Source organism: Chrysochloris asiatica, unplaced genomic scaffold (genome assembly GCF_000296735.1).
Source record: "Chrysochloris asiatica unplaced genomic scaffold, ChrAsi1.0 scaffold00008, whole genome shotgun sequence".
Lineage (NCBI taxonomy): Eukaryota > Metazoa > Chordata > Mammalia > Afrosoricida > Chrysochloridae > Chrysochloris > Chrysochloris asiatica.
In genome coordinates, this window is record NW_006408526.1 from 29,264,445 (window position 1) to 29,274,809 (window position 10,365).

The following is a 10,365-nucleotide window of genomic DNA, read 5'->3' on the forward strand; positions in this document are numbered from 1 at the left end:
TGAGTATGGTGTCTTGAGTTCTGTGTGGTCAATGCAATGAATTACTGAACCCAATAGAGAAGCAGAGTGTTGTGGGAGGTATGGTTTGGTGCCACACATTTTTGCAACACTTTAACTGGAGATAGGAAATTTCAATAGTAAAATTCTAAGATGCATTAAGAGTACACAAACAAATCTTATATTCATTCATTCAATGAATATTTACAAACATTATACAGTTGTTGTTAAGTGCCATCGAGTCGGTTCCGACCCATAGCGACACTATAAAGGGTTTCCAAGGAGCAGCTGGTGAGTTTGAGCGGCAGTTCAAACCAATCTTATGGTTGAGTGCTTATCCTAGCTAGCGCCATACCAGGACTCCACTATCCTAGGCACTAGAAATACAGCAGCAAACAACAGATTGGAATTCTCACCCTCAAAGAGCTTACATTATCTCTCAGGCCGGCCCATCCTAATGATCAATCAAAGCTATTTTATTCTCTTATATTTTAAGTAAAATGATCTTTAGAAATTTCAAGTATGTCAAAGCATGGCAAGAAAACAAACAACATCCAAAACTTGGGATAATCCAGAGATCTTATTAAATGTTTGTAAAAGAAGACATAAGAAATTGTATTGACTTAGAGAGATTTAATTCAATTGCATATTCCTCTGTACCTTTTTAATTTTGTGCCATAATCATCGATCTCCATTTTTAAATAAATATTTTTTTTCAAAACCTTATTAAATGGATAAATAGAGAGGGATGAAGGGAGTAAATGAATAAATGTTGAAGTTCCTTCTCCAAAAGTTGTATAAAGAAATTTGAGGATAAGCACCAGACTGCTAACTGCAAAGTCAGAGGTTCAAGACCAACAGCCACCCCTTGGAAATCCTATACAGGGTCACTTTGTATCAGCACCGTCTGAGTGGCACTAAACAACAGCAAATCTAAGTTTTCACATTCGATTCTTTTGGAGATAAGGTATAAGAAGTAAAGCATATGGCTAGCAAGCATGTGCTGGAGCTAAGACTAGGCAGCCATGTGAAAATTTCTTAGAACTTCCTAATCAAAACCTAAATTTAGCTTAAGATAACTAGCCAAAAGTATCCAACTGAGTGAACCCAACCTACACAAGCAAGCTTAGATAGGAGATGGATTTACTTCTCTTCCATTTTCATTTTCTGAGAACTGTGCTAAATATTCACAGTCTGATTGCTACCTCCTTGAAAAGACCAAATTCTGGGATAAAAATCAGCGACCAGAGGCTCCAGGTCAACACAGCATCACTCACCTGCTAAGCAAAATTATGTCCATAACCTCATGATGGTTCATCCAATAGTTCTGTCTTTACTGCACTGCTACCTGTCACTGTGGCAGTACTGACTTCTAGGGACCCTGATACAGGATTTCCGAGGCTACAAATCTTTACAGGAGCAGAAAGCCTCGTCTTTCTCCTGAGGAGTGACTGGTTAACAGTCCAATGTGTACCCTACTACACCACCAGAGAGCCTTAGTTTTGTACTAGCTGATGAAATTTTACTCAAGAGATAGCAAAAGAAGAGAATTTAAGCTAATTCATCCAACATTTTTGAGGCTTCTCAAAGACATTGCCTAAGCTATTTATTTAGCAATTAGATTTATTACATTAGAACAAAACCCCACAAGAATATACAGTTTTCATCCTCTGAATGTTATCAGTCACCCATGGGACAAAATGACTATACTGTTAAGCCAGAAAGGGACCAAACTACTCCCTATTAGGATGGGGTAGGAACTCACCTGATGGGTGAGGTCTAAAAACACATAAGAAAGCCCTAGGTAAGTGGTTTCTTGGCCTTTACCTTGTGACATTAAAGTATGTCTCTGATGACTACTTATGTTAATGACACCATCCCCTGAAAACTGGCTGTTGTTAAGTTCAAGTCAGTCTTGACTCATAGCAACCCTGTATAGAGTTTCCGAGGATTGCCTGGTGAGTTTGAACTACCAACCTTGAAGTTCAAATTGACCTTGTGGTCAAGTGCTTATCCTACAGTGCCATACCAGCACTCCCTGGAAACTGGCAGAGATCTGCTAAGTGAGGAGCCTATCTAATGTACACCAGCCCAACAAAGCAAGAGTATAGTATACCCATATACTCTGGGAGTGCACTAGACACCATGGCAAAATAAAAAGGTGCAAGTGACACTACTTTTTTTTCTTAAAAAAAACTTTATATTGTGAACTGGGTGAAGGTGAAGGGACACTATTTTTATGATCATTCTATTTTGTTCTTTCTACTTTTACTTAGTATTCGGAAAGGTTTGGGATTTTTTTTTTTTTTTTTTTTTTTCTTCTGTTTTTTTTTGTTTTTGACACCTCAGTCATGTCAAGGGAGTACCAAAGGGATAGAGAATAGAAGTATTTGAGTAGGAGCTTTAAACACAAAGTGGGGGTACAGGTGACAATTGGAAAATGCCAAAGAACAGATGAAATACAATTTTAGTGTAAATTTCTTCCTTCCTACTTGGGCATTTTTTTCCCCTCATTATAACATCTCACTTTTAGAGTTTGTTTTAATAGAGAGTATAAATATCGTAAGATTTCAACTGGTAATTAGTAGATGCATATTGTTTCTTTTTTTTTTTTTTTAATTAAATGTTTTTATTTTGGATTGAGTGAAAGTTTACAGGGCACATCATCAGCTTCACATTCAACCATTCATATAGCTTGTTTCATTACACTGATTATTATCCCCTCCATATATCATCAGTTAACAGTGTTTCTCTCTATCCTCTTTAGCTTTTTTTTTTTTTGGATTTGGGGGGGGGGCTTGCCTTTTTGGAATTTACAGTCTCGGCTTTTAGGGAAGGTTTTTACCTTTGTCTGTGGATATCCAGGGCTCACGTATGAGATTACTAACAAGCATTACTGAATAATCAGATGAGGGACAGTTTGCTATGTCTACTAGGTAGCTAAAGTCTGAGCCTCAGAGCCTATGGTTTGGACGGCATATTGTTTCTTGAATAAGAAAGCAAGTACCCAGGGAGCAAGGGCAACATTTTCTATGGCTGCAGGAGTCAAGGTAGAACTAAGGTTAAGGACACATGAATTCTTAAGTCCAGCTCTCCCACTAACTAGCTGTAGGGCTATAGGATCCTGGGCACAATGAGGGGATGTCATGAATCTAAATGACCTTAACAGTGCCTGTAAAACCAAGGATTCTAAAATCTGTAAAGTCATCTTTGTAGCCGCTGGAAAAGAAAGAGAATGGAGTATCTCTAGGTCTTTTCAATGCTCGATAATCAATAAACACTTGCTGACTGAATGGCCATTTAAGGTGCAACTATTAGTCTTGCCCCACCTAAAGCAAAAAGTGAAGAAAATGGAAGATGCATGGAAACCCCAGCCTCCACAACCTTGACAAGAGAAAAACTAGATGGTGCCCAACTACCACTGCGAACAGTTCTGCAAAGGATCGCAAAAGGAGATACTGGATAGAGTAGGAGAAAAATGTGAAACAAAACTCAAAATCATAGAAAAGACCAGGCTTACTGGTCTACCAGAGACTGGTGGGACCCCTGCGACTATGACCCTTAAACACCCTTCAAGCCTGAAACTGAACTCACTCCAATGGCTCAACTTTCAGCCTAACAATACACCAGAGAGGTAAGCACTCATTAGGACAATCAACGATTTGAGATCAAAAAGGACAGGAAAGAAGGATGAATGGAAACAGTTATCACAGAACAGAAGCGGGAAGAGTAACGTTAACACTGTGGAGACTGCAATCAATATCACGAAACAAAATGTGTATGAATTGTTGAATGGAAAAGCAATTTGATTTGTAAACTTTCACCTAAATCACAATAAAAATGTTTAAGGACACCCTCTTAATAATGTGAAAGAATGTAAGTAAGTTGTTAAAATTGAACGCTGCCCCTCTCTCAAGAAATGCATCAAAAAAGGTTCTTTTGCCCTTAACTATAAAGTAACTCTCAACAGTGTTTTTAAGTATTAATTATATCATGTTGGTGTTCTGCTTTGAAACCCACTAATGTCAATTCCGTTTCATACCCAGCTCCCTGAAACCGCAGATGAGGCCTATATAATCAGGTCACTCTTCCTTTCTGACCTCATTCCTTACTGCCCTCCCCAATTCATTAAATTGTAAGCACATTGATCTTCGATCTAATCTTTGGGCATAAACCAAGCTCATTCCCAGCCCCAAGGCCTTTGCACTTGCCATTCCTTCTGCATGGAATGTTCTGTCTTCCAAATCTTCCCAGGCTGGCTTTTCAGGTCTCAGCTCAAATATCACCATCCTGACTTCCTCCCTGATACCTCTCTCCCTCTCTGAAGCAGCACCCCTCCTTAGATACACTCCCCAATTATTATCCTATTTTATTTTCTTCATAGTATCACTTATCACTATGTGAAGCTATTTGTTTACATGTTTCTTGTCTGCATCTTCCCATTGGAACGTAAGCTCCAGGAAGGCCTTTCGTCTGTCTTGTTCGTTGGTGAACTTCAAAACCTATTAAAACAGAAACTGACACCAAATTATGCATTCAGACAATAATGTGTTGAATGAATGAGTGGGTAAGGAAAAGGTACAAAGATGTCTTAGGTGTTTTAACAATTACAGAAGCTCTGGTGAGTAAGAGAGCATTTCTTTTCCTTTTCAAGGCATCCATTTTGCTCTCTTTTCTGCTATGAACCAGAAAACATTAGCCAGATTGATGCCTGGAAAATGAAAACAGCACTGCTGGCACAGAAGTAACTAGTCTGGGCACCTCTGGCTTGAGCCAGATCTATGGCTTTCTAGGGAGCTGGCACCAAAGTCAGAATGTTAAAATAAACAGCTTTGATGTTGAAAGTGAAATACTGGTGTTTTGATTCTGCAGAGACTAGTTCCAATCAGGCTTAGCTCTTTGCAAAGTGCCAACAAAGTTAGTAACCCATCACAACTACATCAAAACAAAGTCAGTTTATCTTTCAATAGTCACTTCTAGCTTCCAGGGATGGGACTATCTTCCTCAATGTATTTAATGGAAATCTTGCTTTCCTTTTTCTATATAAGTCTTCTATTTATCAGTGAATTTTGTTTTCAGCTTTCTAATGAGCACAAGCATCATCTCATCTGCTTTGTTAAACTCTTCCTTAGAGGTGAAAATGATGATGCCCACTTTGAGTTGTTTTCCTCTTGAAAATGAGTGCACTACACCACATAGGTCACCACTGTGTTGTCTGCTCAAGATTTGCAATGGGGTCATGATGCAAGAGTTAAGAATGTGTGTAAGAGTTAAGAATTCTGACCTTGGTAGGTAGCATACTCTCCACCCAAGTGCAATTGTGTTCTTAAGGGATATTACTTCACAGTCCCCACCAAACTTAAGTAAACTCTGGTGGAAATACAACACTCAAGCAAACGGCTCCATCACCAATGCGATAGAGATGGCTTACATAAAACACACTGAGAAGTCAGGGCAGCTGAAAGCACAAACTAGTGCTAAGCATGGTTTTCATTCGACAAGTCTCATTACTAATTAAAAAGAAGGAAGGGGGAAGAAAAAGGGTAACTAATGGGAATTTTTTTAAATGCCAATTTATGAGATTGGCTCAGAGGAATTAAGCCCACCTATCTCGAAGCAGCACCTGAAGTAGCAGCAAACTGTTTTTCACTCTAAAGCATAGCATCAGGATGAGAGCTACCTACATAAAACTGATAGCAGATGCATTCACAAATTGTTCCCATGGGGTGAAAAAACTAAAAAGGGAATCAGTGTCTTATTCAACTTAGTTACCATAGCACATGATGATGATGATGATGGTATGTGCTCATTGTTGCCAGACACCATTCTCATGTATTATTTTATTTAGTCTTCATAATGCCCAAACTTGTGAGGCAAGTATTATGTACTGTCATACCATTTAACAAGTGAGGAAAGCCAAACACAGAGAGGTTAAATAACTTGCCCAAGATCACCCAGTCATTAAGTAGTAGTGGATTCAAACCAAGACAGTATTATCCAAATCTCAAATTCTGACTTACCATGTTTTTGTGTGTCATCTAGTCAGTTCTGATGCACAGTGATCCTGATAGTATTCCCAAGACTGTAAAGCTCTATGGGAGCAGAAAGCCTCATCTTCCTACTGCTATATATTTGTACTGAGTCCTGGTGTGGTGCTATAAGATAAGCACTGGACTGCTAACCACAAAGTTGGCAGTTCGAACCCACTCAGCAGGAAAAAGATAGGACTTCCTGCTCACATAAAGATCTACAGCCATGGAAACCCTATATTGAATTGGTGTATGTTGGAATCAACTCAGTGGCAGTGAGTTTGGGTTTGTTTGAGATATATTTGTTAAGGAATCTTGGTGGCACAGTAAGTTAAGCACAAGGCTGCTAAATGCAAGGTCAGCAGTTTAAACACAACAGCTGCACTGCAGGAGAAAGATAAGACTATCTGTTCCCACAAAGATCTAGTCCTGGAAACCCTAAGGGCTATTTCTGCCCTGTCCTATAGGGTCGCTACAATTCGGAATCAGCTTGATGGCAGTGGGTTTTATATGTTTGTTGAAATAGTTTTAAAGTATTTAGTCAATGGTTTTTATATCCTTGCTTATTTTTAACAACCAAAAACAAGCATATAAAATATATCCACTCTTCACTCCCTGACTTTCCCCACTCAGCCAAGTGCTGTTGTTGTTGTTGTTGTTGTTGGTTACCATTAATTAAGTTAATTCTGACTCAAGGCAGACCACTGTGTAGAGAACTGCTCCACAGGGTTTGCAAGGCCATTCAGAACCAGATCAATACACCTGGGTCCGAACCACCAACTTTTTGGCTACTTGTTGTCGTTGCTAAGTGCCACCCAGGGACTCCATCAACTTCTTGCTGTTGTTTAGTGCCACTGAGTCGGTTCCGACTTATAGCAACCCCTGTATAGGGTTTCCAAGGAGCAGCTGGTGGGTTTGAACCACCAACCTTTCTGTTAGCAGTCCAGTGCTTATCCTAAAGTGCCACACCAGAACTAATGAAGGTATTAAACATGGGCAATAGACTAAACAATCTGAAAGCAGAAAACCTGTCTCTGTATCTCTTTAATACAGGTCATGTCCTGCCATAAAGAAGAGAGTCAGAGAATCTCACAAGAAGGATATACACAAAACAATGAAATCAAAAAAGGTAGGGCAGAGGCAGCCAACACAAGCTGCTGACCAAAGTATGTCACAGATGAATATTCTCTCCTGCTAACAGTTCTGCAGTGACACTCCCCACCCCGCAGTGCTGCCTGTCTTAAGTCTGAGCTTACGGATGCGGCGCTGCACCCCGCTGTCCCACTCTCAGAAGGCTGAGAAGGAACAGTAATATGGAAGGGTCAGCTTCATCACTGATCATTCCATGAAGCACACAGTAACTTAATCAATAAATGAAGTTTACTTTGGCCTCTTTGTCCTTGGAAGAAGTAGTGTGTGTAAGAAAAGGTGATCACAATATTCCTTTGATGTTCAGAAAACACCTATTACCTAACCTCATTCAGTGAGAACAATGGACATCTGAATTACCAGAGAGAGAGATGATTGCTATATGTGGTTATTAAAAAAAAAGGACAGACAAAACCAAAATAATGATACATTCTGAAAAAAGAAGGGGGGAGAAATAAGCTTTCTTTGGTTCCAAGTGGCCTGACTGCAGAAGACAAATGCTGCACTGCTTGGGTAGAAAAATCTCCCTCCTTGAGGAACTAAAGCAGTAGCTTCTGCAACTTCTCCTACCTCTGCACCTTCCCCATCATTATATAACCAAACCATGGCCTTAATAGGCCATCACACTGTATGTCAGCAGCTGTTGGGCACATCTAAGCTGTCAGAATTTGAGAACTTCTTCCAATGTGGATTCAGATCAGCATGGAGCAGGCCAAAATACGCTCCTCTTTCACCGGGAGCACATGACAACTCCTTGTGATTTAAGCTTCACTCATGTCATCAGAGTGATTTAAGCAGGGCAAGTATAGGGTTCTTGTAACTGTAAATAGGAAATTGCACACTGAGCTACAGAAACACAAATGAATTCTGGTGTGGTCCCATCACACATGCAACTCATTGTCCAAGTCACTTCAAGACTGAATATTTCCATCCATAGGAATTGCGTAACAAACTGCACACCACAAATGATCAAAGATAAAAACCAACATAAACAGTGACACCCATTTATAAACAAGCCAAGGTTGAAATCGCTGCAGTCCTAAAGGATACCAAAGCCTCAGAGAAACACTATGGTGGGGGGGCTGGAAAATTAGAAAGCGGGCAGAGTAGCCATAATTAGCCACTGGCTTTGCTGACTACTGAGGCTAGAAATATCTCTTTTATATATAAAGCCAAGAATCAACTGTTAGCAATTACGTTTACAAAAACATTTAAACCTGTCTGCCACTGATTTTTATCAATATTTTGGAGTATCCAAGGGCTGGAAGACACAAAATTGTTTAAATCACAGATACTATAAACCAAGTAAGCAATTAAGTTCATGGAGTCCAATCCCCAGAGGTCTGAGCAAAACAATCACAGAAGCACAATGTGATTACTTAGAAGAGAAAAGGGGGGGGGGGGGGCAGGGGAGAAAGAAATACCAAAACAAGGAAAAAAACATGGACACCTAGATTTGTTTATGAATATAGGTTGAGCTTGGCTAACAGTAAACATGACTGCAAACTCTCAAGAGAGGGGTAGGGGAAGATACATCAGAGTCCACCCCCCTCAGACTCAGTCTACCCACTGGGAGTCTGAGGGTAATGTCAGGAACCTTGGACTTTGGTATATCTTTCAGCTCTGACCTGCAGACTTGAGGCCCTCTGATTAAAACTGACAAAAAGGCTGAAGGGGGCCCTCCAGAGGAAGTGAAACTGACCAATCAATTCTCTGCAGCCACCCACTCTGCCACCCTGGTAAGAGGGGCCTCTTGGAGTCTTTGACAGAATGGGAAAAAGGAACTTAGGTTGCAAGAGATCAGGAAAGAAGACTTAGATAAGTCACTGGCTTCTGAAAACAAACTGTTGCCATAAAAGCAAAAACAAGGTCGGTGTTAATAACCAGAGGCTATGGGGCCGAGGAGGTGAGGGGAATTGATGTGGCTTTAGTAGGAAGCAGCAGCAGCAGCAGCAGCTATAAAGGTTCTCCATTAGTGAGGTTAAGGGAAAACACAAACTGCAGTTTTAAACATAAAGAATCATTACATTAAAAGTGTTAAGTCAAGTGAGACATGGACCAAAGAAAGAAATTTGCAGTAAAAGTGGGCTTTATGGAATCCATCAAATCCAAAAATACTACGTTTCCTTTTTAAAAAAAGAAAAGAAACATAGGTGCATGCATGCACACACACATATATAGCTTCCTAATTGACCTTGGCCAAATTCTCTACTGTTGTTGTTGTTAAGTGCCGTCAAGTCGGTCATAGCAACCTTGTATAGGGTTTCCAAGGAGCAGCTGGTGGGTTTGAACAACGGACCTTGTGGTTCACAGTCCAATGCGAATCCTACAGCACCACGGCTCCTGAAATCCCTTGGGAACCAAAGGGTCCTACAGGAGTGTTAGTCTCCTAACACTATGTTATCTGGGTTCCTTATACACCGCCTCAGTTTCAACGCTTTCCCTTCATCACCGAAAACCCACCTCGGATCGGTACTAGTAAAGCTCACAATTCCAGACCCTCCAATAATTAAAAAATAATCAGCAATTCAGCCCACCAAAATTGTTTAACCCGATTGCCAAGTGCTCCCATAGACCTGCCCCCCCCCTTGGGCCTCTGCCCTGAGATCCCAGGTATTCCTAGAATACAAGCCCCTTCCTTAGGACAAGCAAAGTAAATGTTCCCCTTTTGCTTCCTTCAGTAATTTGTTGTCTCTTCAAGCTCCCGTTGTCACCATCCAGGAGTCTCAGACGACCAGATGCTGATGTGTGTCCCTGTCATAGGTGACATGTGTCTCCTGTCTCAGTGCCCCGCACCCCCAGGATCTATCCCGGGTCTGCCCGCTCAGCCTGGTCCCCCCCACCCCCCGGTCTTCCTGGTCCCCATTTCAGATGCCCATGTTCTCATTCCGTTCTCATTTCCTAACGACTCGTTCCAGAGTCTCCGAGCTGACTGTCTCCCGCTTCGCCGAGAGTTCCAAAGCCCTTTTCCCCGACCGGCCCTGCCCTGCCCTCGGCGGGGCGGCCCCCGGCAGCCCCCCAGCTGTGCCCCAAGCCCAGGGCTGCGCCGTCCCGGCTGCACGGCCACCGCCAGTACCTTGGCCTTGGTGACGAGGTGCGTGGCCCGCTTGACCACAGCGAAGTTGCCCTTGCCGATGGTGCGGTCGATCTCGTAGTAGCCGATGCGGGCAGGCACCGGCCCGCGGGAGGC

General features: G+C 41.6%; 1 protein-coding gene across 1 annotated transcript in view; it reads right to left on the reverse strand.

Annotated features, from left to right (window-relative positions):
- SIK3 (SIK family kinase 3) overlaps window positions 1–10,359 on the reverse strand; it is a 301,942-nt gene extending 291,583 nt beyond the window's left edge. Inside the window, exon 1 of the mRNA XM_006833851.1 lies at window positions 10,252–10,359. The gene's annotated coding sequence lies outside the window, so the exon portion shown is untranslated. The remainder of the gene's footprint in view (window positions 1–10,251) is intronic.
- Window positions 10,360–10,365: the final 6 nt, after the last annotated feature.